General features: G+C 49.6%; 1 protein-coding gene across 2 annotated transcripts in view; it reads right to left on the reverse strand.

The window, feature by feature from the left end:
• The window catches only part of Plcg2 (phospholipase C gamma 2), a 126,419-nt gene extending 121,748 nt beyond the window's left edge, over window positions 1-4,671 (reverse strand). Inside the window, exon 1 of one of the 2 annotated variants that reach the window (XM_021640035.2) lies at window positions 4,513-4,671. The gene's annotated coding sequence lies outside the window, so the exon portion shown is untranslated. The remainder of the gene's footprint in view (window positions 1-4,512) is intronic. The other variant, XM_021640034.2, reaches the window with a different exon arrangement.
• Window positions 4,672-17,060: the final 12,389 nt, after the last annotated feature.

Here is a 17,060-nt window from a genome sequence, read left to right on the forward strand (position 1 = left end):
TGCATAACAAGGAGGCCAAAAGGGCAGCACTCCCCCCCCCCCCCAACAAATCCAGGTGTGAGTTCCTGCTGAGAGTAGATTCTCTGCTTCCATTCTATTCCTTCTCCAGGGGAAAAGTTCTGGTCATTCCTAAATCCAAAGGGGAAGGAACCTCAGGCCCCTGCCTACAGGAATGCAGAGCATCCAAAAGGTCTCCTGAGCAGCGCACTCCTGCAGGGAGCTGGTACTTTAGAGAGTAGGTAAGCCAGTCATTGTCTGAACTTTCTCATACCCCAAAAGCAATCAACAAATTCAGCAAATCCAAACATTCCTTCCTCTTCCTGGCTTCTCCAAGGAAGCCTTCGACTGGACTGGGTCCTTGGGCCCTGCTTCTTGAGCCACTGAGATGCTCAGCCCAGGGGCTGGCAGCATTTTAGAACACAAATCATACCCCGTCACTCCTCATCTCAAGGCCCTATATTCCCGTGAGCCTGCTAGATGGAGAGCTAGGTGCACCTTTACCTAGAGGTGCTAGAGGCACCACGCCCTTCAGGCCTCATTTCCAGCCATGCAAAGGAGGAAACGTTACCTGGCTCATAAAGATTTCGTGAGCACTAAATGAGATAACCTGTCATCTCAGGCCCTGAAAACAGAGACAGGAGCCAGCTGCGGTGAGATACGCCATAGAGTATAGAAGGGGTGGGCAGGAGTATCAACTCAGGTTTCAGCTACACAGTGACTTAGAGGGCTACCCTGGGCTACATGAGACAGTGTCTCGAAAAAAACATAGGGGAGGAAGAGCTGAGTGGAGAGATGACTGAGTACTCAGTGCCCTTGTAGGGGATCAGGGCTCAGTTCCCACACTCATGACAGGCAGCTGACAACTGCCAAACTCGAGCTCCAGGGGTCTGAACCATCTTCTGACCTAAGGCACCAGGCACACATAGGATACATATACATACATGCAGAAAAAATACTCATATACATTTTTAAAAAAAATTTTTTTTGAAAAAAAAAAAGAAAAGTCAACTAAGGAGCTGGAGAGATGGCTCAGCAGTTAAGAGCACTGGCTGCTCTTCCAGAGGACCCGGGTTCAATTTCCAGCACCCACATGGCAGCTCACGACTGTTCCAGTTCTGAACTGTTCGTAACTCCAGTTCCTGGGCTTCTGATGAACCCACACAGACATAAGCAAAAGCGAAAACACCGATGTGCATAAATAAATAATATAATTAATTCTATTATATATAATTACACATAATACATAATATGCATAGTAATAAGTAAATAAACAAATAAGATCCTTTTTTAAAATCGGCTGAGAGGATGTAACCTCAGCTCCTCCTGCCAGGCCCCACAGCTGTCACTTTGTATCCACCAAGGTTCCACTGTTGTCAGTCTGTCTTCACCAAGCTTACCAAGCAGCATTAGAGAGCCAGCCCAGGCCAAAGAACAGAAGTGAGCAGCAGACCCTAGACTAAGCACAAGGAGGCCTCCAACCTGCTCTGGGCAAATGGCTCTGAACCTCAACCCTCTCCACTTGCAAAGTGGGGACCAATTGCCCTGGGGTGTGGATGGTGTGATTTTAGAAACTAAGAGCTGACTGAGGAATGCTCAGCCAGGGCTCATCAATCCATCAGACAGGTGGCCCTGTGAGCATCCATTCCACGTGGACTGGGAACTAGGAGGCAAATGCCCATGAACAGGGAGAGGCCCAGACCTTGCCCTTTGCCCCTACCTTCATCTGCACATGTCACAAAGCCAGGGGCGCCTCTGTGGGAGTGCTGGTCATGGGAAGTCGTGCTCATATTCTCACCCCCTATTCCCTGTCTATTGCGTGGCAAGCAGGCCTGAAAACACCAAGGCAGACTCAGGCGCAATGCCACCCCGGAGGAGCAGTAAGAAGAGCCCAGATTCAGTCAGGGGTGTGTTGAGGGGCCTGAAGGGCTCAGAGAAATCATCTGAGGGAAGAAGGCTTCTGAATTCAATCTTGTAAAAAGATGAGGGGGGCTTGGGGTGTGGCTCAGTGGGTAGAGTGCTTGCCTGCCAGGCATGAAGCCCTGGGTTTGGCCCTTAGCACCACATAAACAAGGCATGATGGCCTGAGTCTTTAAGACCAACACAAGTGAAATGGGACCAAGATGATCAGAAGGTTTGATCATCCACACTTAAGGCCATCTTGAGCTATACTAGACCCTAATGAAATAAAGTTAGAGACATAGCTCGGCATGGTAGCACACACCTGAAACCCCAGCACTTGGGAGATGAGGCGGGAGGGTTGCTAGGAGCTCAAGGCCAGCCTGAGCTCTGGTGGGGGAAGAGCCTTCTAGCCTGTTGAACAGGCCGCAGCACAAGCCAGGGTGCAAGCTCACGGGGTCCATACAACCTGAGCTCTCCTGTCCTCTGAGAGGCTACCCACATTTCTACGGCCCTCACACTTTAAAACCAACTTCTCTCATACAAGAACCCCAGAACAGGAAACAGGGGCTATCCAGCTCTTGAACACACTTTGAACATTTGTGTCAGTGCTGGATTTCAGCCAAAAATCTAAGAAAGAACTGGACTAGAATTTGGCCCAGCTGAACCCTTGAATATCGCCTGCCCTTCCTCCTGCACCAGGGCTACTGGGGTGCATCTTATACCCATCCTAAAGCATGGCGTGGGGAGAGCCAAGTTCCAACCCAAGAATCAAGCAATGTCCACCTCTACAGGTGGAAATGAAAGCAGGTTTGACTCCTCTCGCCCCCTTACGGGCACCTGTACGCATCTTCTGAAATATAAATGCGTCAATGTTTTGATCCAGCAAGCACACATATGCAGAGAGAGACATCTGGGAAAATGCCCACAGAACCATAAAACCAGGAGACACTTTGACTCCTCATCTCTGGGGGAAGACGGGGGTGGGGGGGTCCCCTAGATAAATAATTAAACAAAGCCCTGGCCAAGAGTACTGGCACATGCCAGTTATTCCAGCACTTGGCAGGTGGAAGCAGGAAGATCAAAAGTTCAAGGCCAACCTGAACTACATAATGAGACCCTGTCTCAAAAATAATAAGGCATTAAAAATGTATAGGAGCTCTGGAAAAGAATGAGTTTGTAAATTAGTATAAGCAATTCGATCCTGGGAGATTTATGAACTATTCTGATTTAAAAAAAAAAAAAAGAAATTTACAAACCAATGAGCTCTAATATAAATGTTGTTATTGCAATATTATATATATGTATGTATGTATGTATGTATGTATGTATGTATGTCAAACGTTGCTTGTAAATCCAGAGGCGCGGTCAGTGGAAGTAGCTGGAAGGAGGCACCATTGGCCAGTCCACTTTAAGTTAACTGAAGTCACTTGAAAAGGGCAGGGCAGGGAGGGGGTCGCCTGTTTTTGAAATTAAATGTTTGCAGAAGTTTTTTCACCAGTAACTTCCCACCAGCTCCACCTAGAAGGTGCAAAGGGGTTCTTCACGGAGTCCCAGCCTTGCCTGGAAGGCCACAGCAGCCGGTAATTTTAAGCCTCAATAAAATCCGCAACCAAAATCCCCTGGGGCTGCTGCGCTGCCCGCTCACAACCGTACAAAATGGGTAACAGCCTAGGGCCAGCCTCCACCCCAACATCCTGCAAGCGTCCCTAAGAAGCAAAAGCAGGGATCATGACCTGTGCCCACCAGGGGGGCCTTTGCCACCAGATCAGGAACTGCGGGGCGCCTCAGAAAAACAGGCCCTGGGCTAGTACCGCGCCCAGGAGAGAAACCGGGCCTCAGAGGGGCTCCTCGCTGTGTGCGCTGTCACATAAATGGAACTGAAATTCAAATGTAGGTCTCAGAGAGGAGGCCACCTGTGCTCAGGACTTACCGCCCCCCCACCGTGCCAACCTCTCACTAGTTCCAGATCTGGGAACGGAAAGGGCCCGCCCCAGACTCTCCAGGCATCAGCCTCCTGGGTCTATAAGCAACCCCCACCTTTCCCTCGAATCTTGGTTCCCCGCGGGGCAAAAGACCCCCTTGAGATCCCCAAACTGAACAGAAAAACGCATTTCTGAGTACAACTGCGGGAGGGGCGGGTCCCAGGAATCGAATCGCGTGTAGAGAAAGGGCTGCTCCGCCCCAACCCTGGAGCCACCTGTGTACAACTGGGAAGTACTGTCCCCAAGTTCAAAGCCAAGGCGTCAGGGCTGTCCCGCAAGCAGGGGCGCGCCTTCCGCGCAGGACCCTGGACGACAGGAGCCTGGAAGGCCTACGCTCCAGCACCCCAGCACCCGGAGCCGCGTCTCTCATTCAAACCCTAGTTGGCCACCGCACACGCCGGAGAGGTGGCGCCTGCCCCGGGGGAGGAAGTGGCCGGCGGCTGGGCTGGGGCCCGCTGTCCCTAAGCAGGGTTCCCCAGGGCACACCCGGCCACCTGCCGAGATCGCGCATCCCAGCCCTGCCCGCGTCCGCTGTGCCCCGCCGCGGTCCCCACCCGAGCCGGTGCCAGCTCTCCGTTCCCCTTCTCGCGCGCGCAGGTCTCCGGGCGCCCCACCCCTCTGGGCCACTCACCTGGTCGTGACCCCGGAGCGCAGCCACCCGCCAGATCCCTGGACCAGCCAGCCACAGGTGGAGGCTCGGGGGTCCCTCGTGCAGCAATTGCCTGGGGCCCCGGGCTGTCCCTCGGCGCACGTCTTGCTCAGCCGGGCTTCAACTTCTGCTTTGGAGCTTTGGAGGCGGCCGTGCCACGTGACTCCTCAGGGCCGCCCACCTCAACGCGCCGCCCTGTCCCAAGGCGGGTCCCGAACCGCCAGAGCACCCCAAGAGCTCAGGCCCAGGGCCACGCCTGTGCCCGCCCAGGAGGAAACTGAGGCAGCGCCGGCACTACTCGCCTGGCAGAGATCGCTTAGCCAGGTGAACAAAAACTTCCCAAGAACATCAGCGTTTATGGGGTGCCTACTGTATACAGATGTCATGCCTGCATTTTCTATCAGAAGCTGACAGAGTTAAAGTCAGTGTAGTTCTTCCTACCTTAAATAGCCCAGCCTCTGTTTCCCTCTCCGCAAAACAGTGCCAGACCCAAAAGTTTGTTTCAGAGAATAAAGGGACACTAAAGAATCGGTGTCTTGGTTTTTGTTTTGTTTTGTTTTGTTTTTTTAAATAAGAAGAATGTGTTCTTTTAAAATTGTTGCTTTTTTTTTTTTCTCACAAAAGAAAAAAAAAAAAAGAGAGACTAGTGTGGACATAGCGATCCATACTTTTTAATCCCAACCCCAGGAAGGCTGAGGCAGGACGATATTAATAAATTAGTTCCAGGCCAGCCAGGGCTGTATAGTGAGACCCTGTCTCCAAAAATGTTTCTTAATTTTATTTTTTACATTATGACTCTGTGTGTGTGTGTGTGTGTGTGTGTGTGTGTGTGTGTGAATTTGCTCCTGTGAATGCAGATGGCCAGAAGTGAACAGAGATCCCCTGGAGCTGGGGTCCCAGGCTATCGTGAGCCACCCTATGTGGGTGCTGGGAGCTGAATTCATGTTCTTTGCAGGAGCAGTATGTGCTCTTGACTGCTAACGTACACCAACTACACACACACACACACACACACACACACACACACGAGTACTGAGTGTACTGAAGAACACCTTTAATCCCAGTACTCAGGAGGCAGAGGCAGGTGAATCTCAGAGTTCAAGGCCAGCCTGGTCTACAGAGGGAGTTCCCTCTGTAGAAACCCTGTCTTGAACCCCACCCACCCCATTGGTTTCATGTATCCCAGGCTAGGCCCACACTTCTAGCAGGGATGACCTTTTGATCCTCCTGCCTCTAACATCCCAGAACTGGGATTATAGACATCCGCTACTATTCCCTGTTTATGCTGTACTGGGGCGGGGAGCCAGGGCTTCTTGCATGCTGGGCAAACACTTTACCAGCCAGCAGAGCCACCTCCCCAGCCTCATGCTTTGATTTCAGTCAGATCTTCCTCGTGTCATCATTTTTTTCTTTCTTTTTTCTTTTTTCTTTTTTTTTTTTTTAAGACAGGGTTTCTCTGTACAGCCTTGGCTGTCCTGGGCTCCTTTTGTAGACCAGGCTGACTTTGAACTCACAGCAATCTGCCTGCCTCTGCCTCAGAATGCTGGGACCACCACTCCCAGCTCCCTGTGTCTTCCCAGGACTAAGGCCAGCCTTAGAGCCTGTCTCGGCACTTTGGTTTCACTCCCTAGTTGCTCAGTGACAGCAGCTCTTGACCAATGAATGGTGAACAGTGGCCACTGTGGCCACTGACTTTTTTGTTCTTGTCTTCAGTCACCATGCTGTGAGATGGGGTTCTCTGTGTAGTCCTGGCTACCTTGGAGCTTGATTTGTAGACCAGGCTGGCCTCAAACTCACAGAAATCCTCCTGCCTCTGCCTCCCTACTGCTGGGGTTAAAGGCATCAGCCACCACTGCTGGGCTCACACTCAATCTCTCAGCAAAGAGATCATGATGACATCAACCACTGAATCACGGGCCCATTCTCAGAAATGACTAAATGACACCAGGGTTTTTAAAAGAACTTCAACCTATGTTATCTTTCAGGAATCTTGTTTTCGTATGTTTGAGACTGGCCCACCTGAAACTCACTGTGCAGTCCAGGCTGGCCTCAACCTCACAGAGATCTTCCTCCTCTGCCTCTGCTGGAATTTCAGGAGTGAGCTACCACACCTAGTTTTGGGGTTTTTGTTTGGTTGGTTGGTAGGTGATGGTTTCTGTCCGGGATGCATTCGTGCCCACAATGTGCACACGTACATGCATGCATGTGTGCGTGGTTCTGTGGTTCTTGTCCAGCCAATGCCTACAGTACAGACAACGTCATGAAGCTCTTGAGCATGTGCGGCTACAGCTTCACCACAGTGGCCGAGCAGGAAATCACGAGCGTCAAAGCGAAGCTGTGCAGTGTCTCCTGGACTTAACCAGCAGATCTTCCGAATCCCTCATCCCTTAGAGATGACACAGAAGCTCCCCAATGGTATGTTTCCGGCCTTGATTGTGGGGCACCCACCTTCCATTCGTGCACAGTGAGATGGCTCAGAAGGTCAAGGCACTTGCCACCAAGCCTGCCAACCTGTGTTCCAGGAACCCATATGGTATAAAGAGAGAACTGACCTTTGGTGGCTGTCTTCTGACCTCCACAGCTGTGCTGCGGTACTCCCAAACTGCCTTAAGAAGATAGATAGATAGATAGATAGATAGATAGATAGATAGATAGATAGATAGATAGATAGATGAGGCTCAGGGACACTAAAGACAAGGGGATGTGGGAGCATGACAAGTCGTGACTAAGCCAGTCACCCCTCTGTCTTTGTTGTAGAGCAGTGGTCCTCAACCTTCCTAACTAACGCTGTGACCCTTAAACATTTCCTCGTGCTGTAGTGACCCCCAACCATAAAATCATTTTTGTTGCTACTTCGAGACTGTAATTTTGCCACTGCTATGAATCTCCAGAGGGGTCATGGCCGACAGGTTGCAAACCACTGGAGTGGAACAAGCTAGAGCCATGGAACATCATGCTGTAGCTGACAACCCTTGCAGGAAGTAGATCACACAAGGGCTGTGTGTTTAACAGGCTTAAAGGCTATGGCTTGACACAGCACAAACACAGCAGTTAGCCACAGCTGCTTATTCCGGACCTGAAGGGTCTCTCTAACCTGAGCATCCTCTCCCCTGTAATGGATTGGTGAAGCTTCGGCCCCTGGGGAGCTTAACCCCAATCCCTGCCACCAATAAGCAGCAGTAACAACAACAACAAAAAACCAAATGCCTTTGAGTCTGGTTTCCTTTCCTGGCATTGTACATAGCCCCTGGGGACGGGCTGAGTCCCAGTCGCTGAGTGTTGGGCCTCTGGAAGAGGAAGTACCACCCAGAACTGATTTGCAAACCTGGCAGCTGCCACAGAAGGCTGGTCCAAGCCTCCAGCACTTCAACCGAGGCTGACTAGGGAGGATCTCTGGCTTTGTGGATCTCCTTGCAGATCTCCAGTTTCTCAAGCCTGGGAACCTGCTAGGACACATTGATTTAGTCATTCAACGAACACATGCCAAGTACCTGCAAGGAGCCAGGCACTGTGGGGCTCCAGGCTCACAGCAGCATCCATCACAGTCCAATCCAACGAGCCTGGAGTGGGTTGGAGGGAAATGCAAAAGAAACTCTTGAATCAGATTTCAAACCCAGTTCTAGCCCTCACATTTCTACTGACATGTGAGTAAACATGTAAACTGACATGACTGCTCCACGGTATGGTTAAGGCAAAGGTTTTTATTGTGGCTACGAGAGCAGCCAGAAGCACTGGAAGAGTCCAGAGCAAAGAGAGAAGCAGACTGAACATGGCCTGCAGACTGGCCCTGGCCCTCAGAGATGGGTGGGGTGGATGATGGGGGAGGGAGAGAGGAACGTAGAGAAAGGAAAAGTGAGAGGACAGGGGAGGCAGAGTGGGGAAGAGACAACAGAGAGAGAAGTATGTATCAAAAGTAGCAGGGTTATAAGGAGAATGAGCAGCTGTGGGGAAGGGAGGCCGTGAGCTAGAGAGAGTTTAGGGAGAGAAGACTTAGGATGCTAGCATGGACTCTGAAATGTGTGGCAGGTACTTTACTTATGGAGCCTGGAGGCCAGTGTGTGCTTTGGTATGCTAACAGGCACTAAAAATAGCCAGATGTCCTCTCCACCAGTCATAGGGGAATGGCTCCTTTTTTTTGTTTTGGATTTTTTGTTTTTTGTTTTGTTTTGTTTTTCTGAGACAGGGTTTCTCTGTGTAGGCCTGGCTGTCCTGGACCACTTGTAGACCAGGCTGGCCTCGAACTCACAGAGAGCCACCTGCCTCTGTCTCCAGAGTGCTGAGATTACTGGCGTGTGCCACCAAGCCTGGCTTGAATGCCTCCATTTTGTAGAGGGCAACTGGCTTCACGAGTTCCCCAAGGAATGCTGGCTTTCGACTGACTGCCAAAACACCTCCTTTAGACCCTTTGGACTTTGGGGAATTGGAGTTTCCTTTGGACACAGCATGGCGCCGCACAGAATTCATGACTTTTTAAGCTGCCTTTTCTCCACTGGAGACTAGAGCTGCTGTTAGATGAGCAGGTCCTGGGCTGGACACATCCTAGGAACTATTCCTGCTTAGACAGGACTCTATGGATGATACTTCGGTCCCCGAGTAAAGGTGGGTGAGGAACACTGGCCTGCTGTGCTGAGATAAGAGCTGTTGCATGTGAAAACAAGATCAATGGTTTAAAACCAAGAGAAACTTTATATGTAGCCAGTCATGGTGGCATGTGCCTGTGATCCTAACACCCCAGAGTTGAGGCAGGAGAATGATGAGCTAAAAGCCAATCTGGGGTATACAGAAAGATCCTTTTGTTTGTTAGTTTACTTTGTTTGGTTAGAAACAAGGGTTTACCATGTAGCTCTGCCTGTCCTGGAGCTCACATGTTGACCAGGCCGGCCTCAAACTCACAGAGCCCTACCTGTCTCTGTCTCCCAAGTTCTGGGATTAAAGGTGTGTGTGAGCACGTTTCTTTAAAAACCAAAAAGAAGGCCAGGATGGTGACTTGGCAGATAAAAATGCTCGCCTCTAAACCTGACCTAAATTCAATTCCTGAGATCCACGTGATGGCAAGAGACAACACCTCCCACACATTGTCCTTTGGCCTACACACATGAACCATGACACATGCGCATACATACACACGTACAGTAAATGTTTTCTAAACATCCAGCTCAGTTGGTAGGGTGCTGGCCTACCTAGCATACAAGAAGCCCTGGCTTCCAGTCCCAGCATTTCATAAACCCGCCGCCTTCTGTTCTTTCTTAGTTGCTTTGAGAGAACATCTTGACAAAAACAGCTCAGGAGCCTACGTGTTCCTGTTTTGATCCTTGGTCCTTAGCTGGTGACTCTATCTGGGAAGGCCATGGAACCTTTCAAAGGGGCCGGGCTGGAGTAAATGGGTCACGAAGGGCAGGCCTTTGAGCGTCATCGGCTGGCCCTGTGCTCTGGTTGTTTCCTGACCCACCATGAGGTAAACAGCCTGTGCCCCTCAACACCTACCACCAGGAACATTACCAACATCTCCCCGCCAGGATGGACTGAAAACTGCCTGAAGCCATGAGCCAAATCAGACTTCTCTTGCCTGGGGCTGTTTCTGTCAAGTATTTGGGTAACTGGGGTTGAAAAGTAACAAGAATGGAGACTCTTTCCATGTTTACTGTTCTTAGCCACTGGACTAAAAAAATTCCAAAGACAACAGTTCCCTTGGGAGCCTCTGCTATTGGCCATAACTGGGTCTCTAGCACCAGCTGCCTCAACTCTCTCTGGAAGAAAATACTTCCTTAGTCTGGACATTTGGAATGAGGCCCCCTTGCCCACTTCATGTAAGGGCTCCTGTGGGTGTATGACCAAACAAGGGAGCTGTTGGGTGGAGGGCATGAGAAATGATGCCACACAGACAATCCTCAGGTCCTCAAGTCTCATGAAGAACATGAAGTGGCTCAGAGAAGGAAATCAGCTACGTGCCTCTGGCCCCTCTCCCTGCCTTTTCTTTCATTTCACAGAGTTGCCATGGTTGATTTTAACTGTCATCTTGGCAAAAACCTAAAGTCACCTGGGAAGAGAGGCTCACTGAGGGATTATTTACATCAGGAGTGCACGGCACTTGAAACTGAACTCTGTGCTCCGAAAGAACAGTACTTGTTCTTCTTAACTCCTGATCCATCGCTCCTCCATTTTGCTTTTTAAGCAAAGGTTTCACATAGCCCAAGCTGGTCTTGAACTCTTTATGTAGCCTTGAATACCCAATCTTCCTACTTCTACCTCCCTCGTGTTGGGATTACAGGCACCACACAGCCAGCTCAGAGGCTGGTCTCTTTTGTTCCCCTGGAAGAGCACAAGACAGATGGCAGCGGATGCTACCCACACTCACTGTTTCAAAAAGTGCCTGTGGGTGGGCGAGATGGCTCAGCAGGCCAAGCCTCTTGCTGCCAAGCTCCATGACCGGAGTTTGATTTCTGGAACCCATATGGTAGAAAGAGAGAACTGACTCCTCCAAGTTGCCCTCCGACCTCCAGATACATTCTGTGACATGCATGGACCCACACACATATGCACGGATACATTTTTTAACATGAAAAAAAAAATGGAAAAAGAAAAAGGAACTCCCAATGAGCTAGGGAGAGGGCGCAATCAGTAAAGTTTTGCAGTGAGAGCATAAGGACCTGAGTTCCCACATCCCATAAAAAAGCCAGAAGTGACAATGTGTGACTGTAATCCCAGCATTGGGGAGGCAGACACGGGAGGATCCTCGGGACTCATTAGCCAGCCAGACTAAGCGAATCTTCAAGCCCCAGGCCGGCCAGTGAAAGACTATCCCAACAAAACAAAACAAAAAACAATGTGGTAGCAGTGGAGCACACCTTTAATCCCAGCAGGCAGGAGACAGAGGCAGGTGGATCTCTGAGTGTTTCAGACCAGGCTAGTCTACAGAGAGAGTCCCAGGCCAGCCAGGGCTTTTACATAGAGAAACCCTGTCTCAGGCAAAAATAAATAAATAAATAAATACGAGGTGGATAAGATGGATAGATCCTTGAGTAGTGAGATATGAGGTTGGCTTCTGGCCTCTGTTTGCATGCGCACACTCACCAACACACACACACCCCTCAACAAGAGGGAAGAAGACACAGCGGAGAAGAGCAAGCCAACAGCGTTCATGCCAGGGGAGATGTGCAGCGAGGGGCTAGAAAAAGCACACAGCCTGCAGCCTCTTTGGAAAACAGTCAGGCAGTTTATAGGAAGCTCTATATACATTACCAGAGGCTCCGACAACCTTACCTGTGTTTATGTAAGAGAAAAAAAAATTTAATCCATGAAATAATCTGAACAGTGCTGCCTGCAGGAGTTCTGTGCATACTTGCTGGCAACCATGGGATCAGCCCACACGTCTCCCAACTGGTGAATGACAGACAAGTATCCACACCCCACAAGGAGGTTGATTGCCAAAGTCCACTGAGGTTGGTCTCCAACATGTGCCAAGTGAAAGATGCCACAGTCAAGGGGTCACAAAGAGTAGGAGTCTGGCTCGCTGTCGGTTGGTTTTTATTTGTTTTTGCCGTACTGGGAATGGAACCTGAGTCCTTAGTGTGCCAGGCACGCACTCTACCACTGGACCTCGCTCCCAGACCCTTACTGGGGGATTCTAAGCAGGGGCCTTAGCTCAGAGCCACGTCCTTTCGCTCTGATCCTGTGCTTATGACATTCTGGAACAGGCGAACCCATGGAAACAGTGGCCAGTGTCAGTGATGGCCTGTGGCCGGGGCGGGAATAAGGCTGGTAACAAGACAATGGAAGATACTTTCAGGGGAGTGCTGGAGTCGTTTTCTATGATTTTATATTTTATTTTAATTATGTGTGTGTGTGTGTGTGTGTGTGTCTATGTAAATATGTGCCATACATGTGCAGGTGGCTGTAAAGGTCACAGGAAAGAGGGCATAGGAGCCCCTGGAGCTGGAGTTGCAGACAGTTGTGAGCATCAACCTGAGCACTGACAACTAAACTTAGGAGCCATACACACTCTTAACCACAGAGCCATTTCTCCTGTCCTGATTCCATGACTTCACACCTGTCCAGACTCTTAGGACAATACCCAAAAGGGTGGATTTCACTGCCTGAAAATCAGATTTTCTAGGAGGGAAAAAATGATTTAAGCCAGACGTAATGGCACACATCTTTAATCCCAGGATGCAGGAGGAGGCTGGCACAGGAAGATTGCCACGAGTTCAAGGCCAGCCTGTGTTACATAGCAAGTGTCAGACAGGCCAAAGCTAGTCATAAAACAGCAAGTTTTATTTAAAAAAAAGTTTTATAAAAGTTTTTAAAAAACACTTTAAAATGTTATATATATATATATATATATATATATATATATATATATATATATATTAAAGATGATTGCAATAAATTGATAACAAAATGATCAGGCAAGGGAAAAGGGTAGGGACTAAACAGGCTGGGAAGATGGAGGAAGGCTCCCTGAGAGGCGATGGCCTTAACCTGAACCTGGCAAAGGACAGAGAGTGTGGGATGAAGAGTTTCAGGAAGCAGGACCAGTAGGCGTGGCACACCCTGGGAAGGGACTCACTGGGCTGGAACGAAGGGTGTCCGTGGCCAAGATGTGCCACTGGGCAAAGCAGACACTGATTCAGGCGGGGTCTCCGGAGCCTTGCTAAGGCATCTGGGGAGGTGGCAATAGAGAGGGAGCTACAGAAGGTCTTAAAGCAGATCAGTACACGGAGCAGAATTCAACTTTAAAAACAGGTAAAGAGAAAGGATGACTGAGCCATACATGAAGCAGCAAACATGAACCTAATACCAGCTGTGTGCCGGGTGCTGCTCTGGAAGCTGAAAAGTGGCCGTAGAAGCAAGGCGTCATGGCATAGGCCTATAACCCCCAGAACATCTAAGTCAGGAGGACCATAAGCTAAGCGTTCAGGGCCAGTCTGAGCCACCTAGGGAAACCCTGTCTGAGAGAGAAGGGAGAGAGGAGAGAGGCTGGGGAGATTGCTCGGTCAGTGAGGCGCTTGTTACAGAAGCAGGAGGGTGTGAGTTCAGGTGTCCAGCAACTGTGTAAAAGCTGCACAGAGCAACATATGCCTGTAACCCCGGTGCCGAGGGAGGTGAGACGGGAGACTCTTAGCGGCTGGTGGCCAGCCATTTCTAGTAGAACTGCTGGGCTCTGGGTACAGTGAGAGTCCCTTGTTCTCAAAAGGTGAGGTGGAAAGGGATTGAGGAAGGTGCTCAACATGGACCTCTGACCTCCTCAAGGACACACATACACACACACACAGGTATAGTCATTATACATATAACACCACATATACCCACGAGAGACACATTGTCCGGTGGGGGTGGAGCACTGACACACACATGGGGGCGGGGCACGGCACTAACCCTGTAGCTCTCTCTCCATCTGAGAAGACAGACCATAAACAAGGAAGTTCCTAATACGAGATTATCATCTCAGGTGAATAAGATGGATGAGGAAGGTGGAATCCAGGCACAGCGCCATCACAGTGCTCCTGGACAAGATGACGTTTGGCCATCACCAAGCAGCAGGAGGTGGCAGCTGACCCAAGGCCTGGAAGACCAGCTTGGAGCATTGCAACCTCCCGCTAGCCCTGCAGCCTCCTGGCTGGCGTGCGGAACAGCACTGGCCCAGTGCAGAAGGACAGCCTGAGTCAGAGCGGGAGAGTTTCCTTTTGGCACTGGAGGTCGTGGCTGTTGCCATTACAAACAGTGCCCATGTTGATACAATCACATGGACTCCAGGACGCACCTGGAAAAGCAAGCCTGGTGTGCAGAGTTAAACCACACAACCCAAGACCGGGGTGAAGCAGGCAAAGCCAGTCTCCACCCACCCCCCAGCAGGACCACCGGGCTCCCCAGTCAGGACCTTCCCGCAGTGATGTCACTACCAGTATCCACAGGGGACATTTCATTATGAATTGAGCCTTTGAGTTGGATCTGATGTGGTTGCTGGCCCACCCACCATGCCCACTGGGGCATGATGAAATCGAAGCCAGAAGTAAGGGCACCAGCTGGTGAGGGAGAGAGATGTGACTTGAAGGTTGGCTGTACATGCTTAGCCATGTCCACACATCACCTTGCGCTCCTGTAATGCTCTTCTAACCCGAAGAATCAGAACCACACACTCCCGTAACACTTATTTGTTAGTATAGGTGGGCTTTAACCATGTCTGGTTGTCAGTCAAATTGCCTTCCTGTGTTCGGGGTATCCTTCCATAAGAGGACACACCTGGCTAAGGCAGACGCCAGAGTCTTGCTTTCCCAACTCCTTGGAGCTGTGCTACAAATACTCAGTTCTGCTCCATCATTCAGAGGCGCTGGCACTAGTCTCCTGCTCGGAAGCCAGAAAGAGAAGCAAGAGTAAGAAAGCACCCATCGGGAGAAGGTAGGTGTAGAGCCGCCTGGACAAGAGAGTAGGACCAAGACGACGGCATCCTCAGAACCTCCAGAACCTGCCTAGCACCTGTTTTGTTTTTTGAGATAGTGTATTTTATATCCTAGGCTGATCCTCATCTGTAGCCCAAGATGACCTCTGACCCCACCTCCCAAGTACTGGGATCACAGCTTTAACCACCACGTATGGTTTTTATGAGCTGCTGGGGGCCCATTAATCCAGGGCTTTGCACGTGCTACAGCCTTCTACCAAGTGAGCTGCAGCTTCAGCCATTGTTAGCTTTTGTTTGTTTTGTGGGTTTTTTGTTTGATTGTTTGTTTTAATTTGGGTTTTCAAGACAAGGTTTCTCTGTGTAATCCTGGCTCTCCTGGAACTCGCTCTCTTTTACCAGGTAGCCTCTGTAGTTACAGAGCTCCACCTGCCTCTGCCTCCCAAGAGGAGGCATGTTTCAACACTCTCACTCTCGTTTTCTTCCTCCTCCTTCTTCTCCTCATCCTCATCCTTCTTTTTTTCATTCATTCATTCTTGATTCATTACTATTTTTTAACACATTATTTTTGGTAACACTTCAAGAACTTCCTGCTCTGGTTTCTCCCAACTAATGGATACATTGTATTTCAAAACAATTCTTGCTAGGGGTAGGCCACACAGTGTCAATAGAAATTGTTATCTCAGGAAGGCCATCAAGAAAGGAAACAGGAGGCCAGCAGTGGTGGGCACCTTAAATCTCAGCACTCTGGATTATGAGCACCCGCTGCTATTCCTGAGAACCTGGGTTCAATTCCCAGCACTCAAATGGTGACTGACAACTGTCTGGAACTCCAGTTTCCAGGGCACCTGACACACCCCTCTGACCTCCACGGGCACCAGGCATGCAAACGGTACACAGACATACATGCAGGCAAAACACATACTTAAAACAATAAACGATGAAGAGGAGTTGCTGGGATGCAGCTCATTGGCAGAGTGCTCGCCTGGCTTGCAAGAAGCCCTAGCTGAGCTCTCGAGCACTGAATAAACTCAGAGTGGTGGCCCACACCTGTAATCCCAGCGCTGGGGAGATGGAGGCAAGAAGATCAGAGGTTTAAGGTCAACCTCAGATACACAAGAAGTTCAAGGCCAGCCTGGGCAACATGAAACACCACCCGCCCCTAAAAAGAAAATAAAGGAAAAAAATCTGGAGGCTGGCAAGAAAGGCCAACACACACAGGTGCTTGCTGCCAAAACCAATGACTCAGAAGCCGCATGGTAGAAGGAGAATTGAGTCTTACAGGCTTCCCTCTGACCTCCACACAAGTGCCATGGCATGTGTTTACACAAACACAATATAAACAAGTTCTTTTCTGGTTTTTCAAACCAGGGTTTCTCTGTGTAGCCCTGGCTGCCCTGAAACTTGCTCTGTAAATGAGGCTGGCCTCGAACTCAGAGATCCGCCTGCCTCTACCTCCCAAGTGCTGAGATTAAAATGTGAGCCACCACCTTCCGGCCCCAGCATAAAAAAATTTGAGATCTGTGTCTGTGCATATTTTAACTACCAAAAAATAAAAAATATAAGTGACCGTACCAAGAAGATAAAATGGAAAAGGAAAGACGGTTAAACAATAGGCAGCAAGTTCTCCAGACAATTCTTTTCCCACGTTGGTCTTCATTTTTTTCAAATGTCAGTATCTGGATGTGTGGACGGACGGACGTCAACCACCACCCAAAAGATAGCATAGAGACGAGCCAGAGGCTGCTTGCAAATCACAAGGCTGATAAGGGACTCCTATCAAGAACTCTTCTGCTTATTTGAGGCCGGTTAGGTTTTTGCTATGTAGATTATGCTGGCCTTGAACTCAAGGCAATCCTCCAGCGTGAGTATGATGGGCATGAGTCATCATGCTTGGTTTATAAAGAACTCTATAATTAAAAGACAACACAATTAAATGTGAATGAAGAATTCAAAGAGACATTTTTTTCTCACTAAAGATAGACATGTGGCCCAAAAATATACATAAAGAGGGCTTGGGAATGGCACACTGAAATGAGAGGTCACTTCACACTTTCAAGGATAGAATATGTGTGTGTGTACATATAACAAAGTCTCTCTGGCTGGTGTCAAACTCTCAGTCCTCCTTCATCTTCTC

This window comes from Meriones unguiculatus, chromosome 10, assembly GCF_030254825.1.
Source record: "Meriones unguiculatus strain TT.TT164.6M chromosome 10, Bangor_MerUng_6.1, whole genome shotgun sequence".
Taxonomy (NCBI): Eukaryota; Metazoa; Chordata; class Mammalia; order Rodentia; family Muridae; genus Meriones; species Meriones unguiculatus.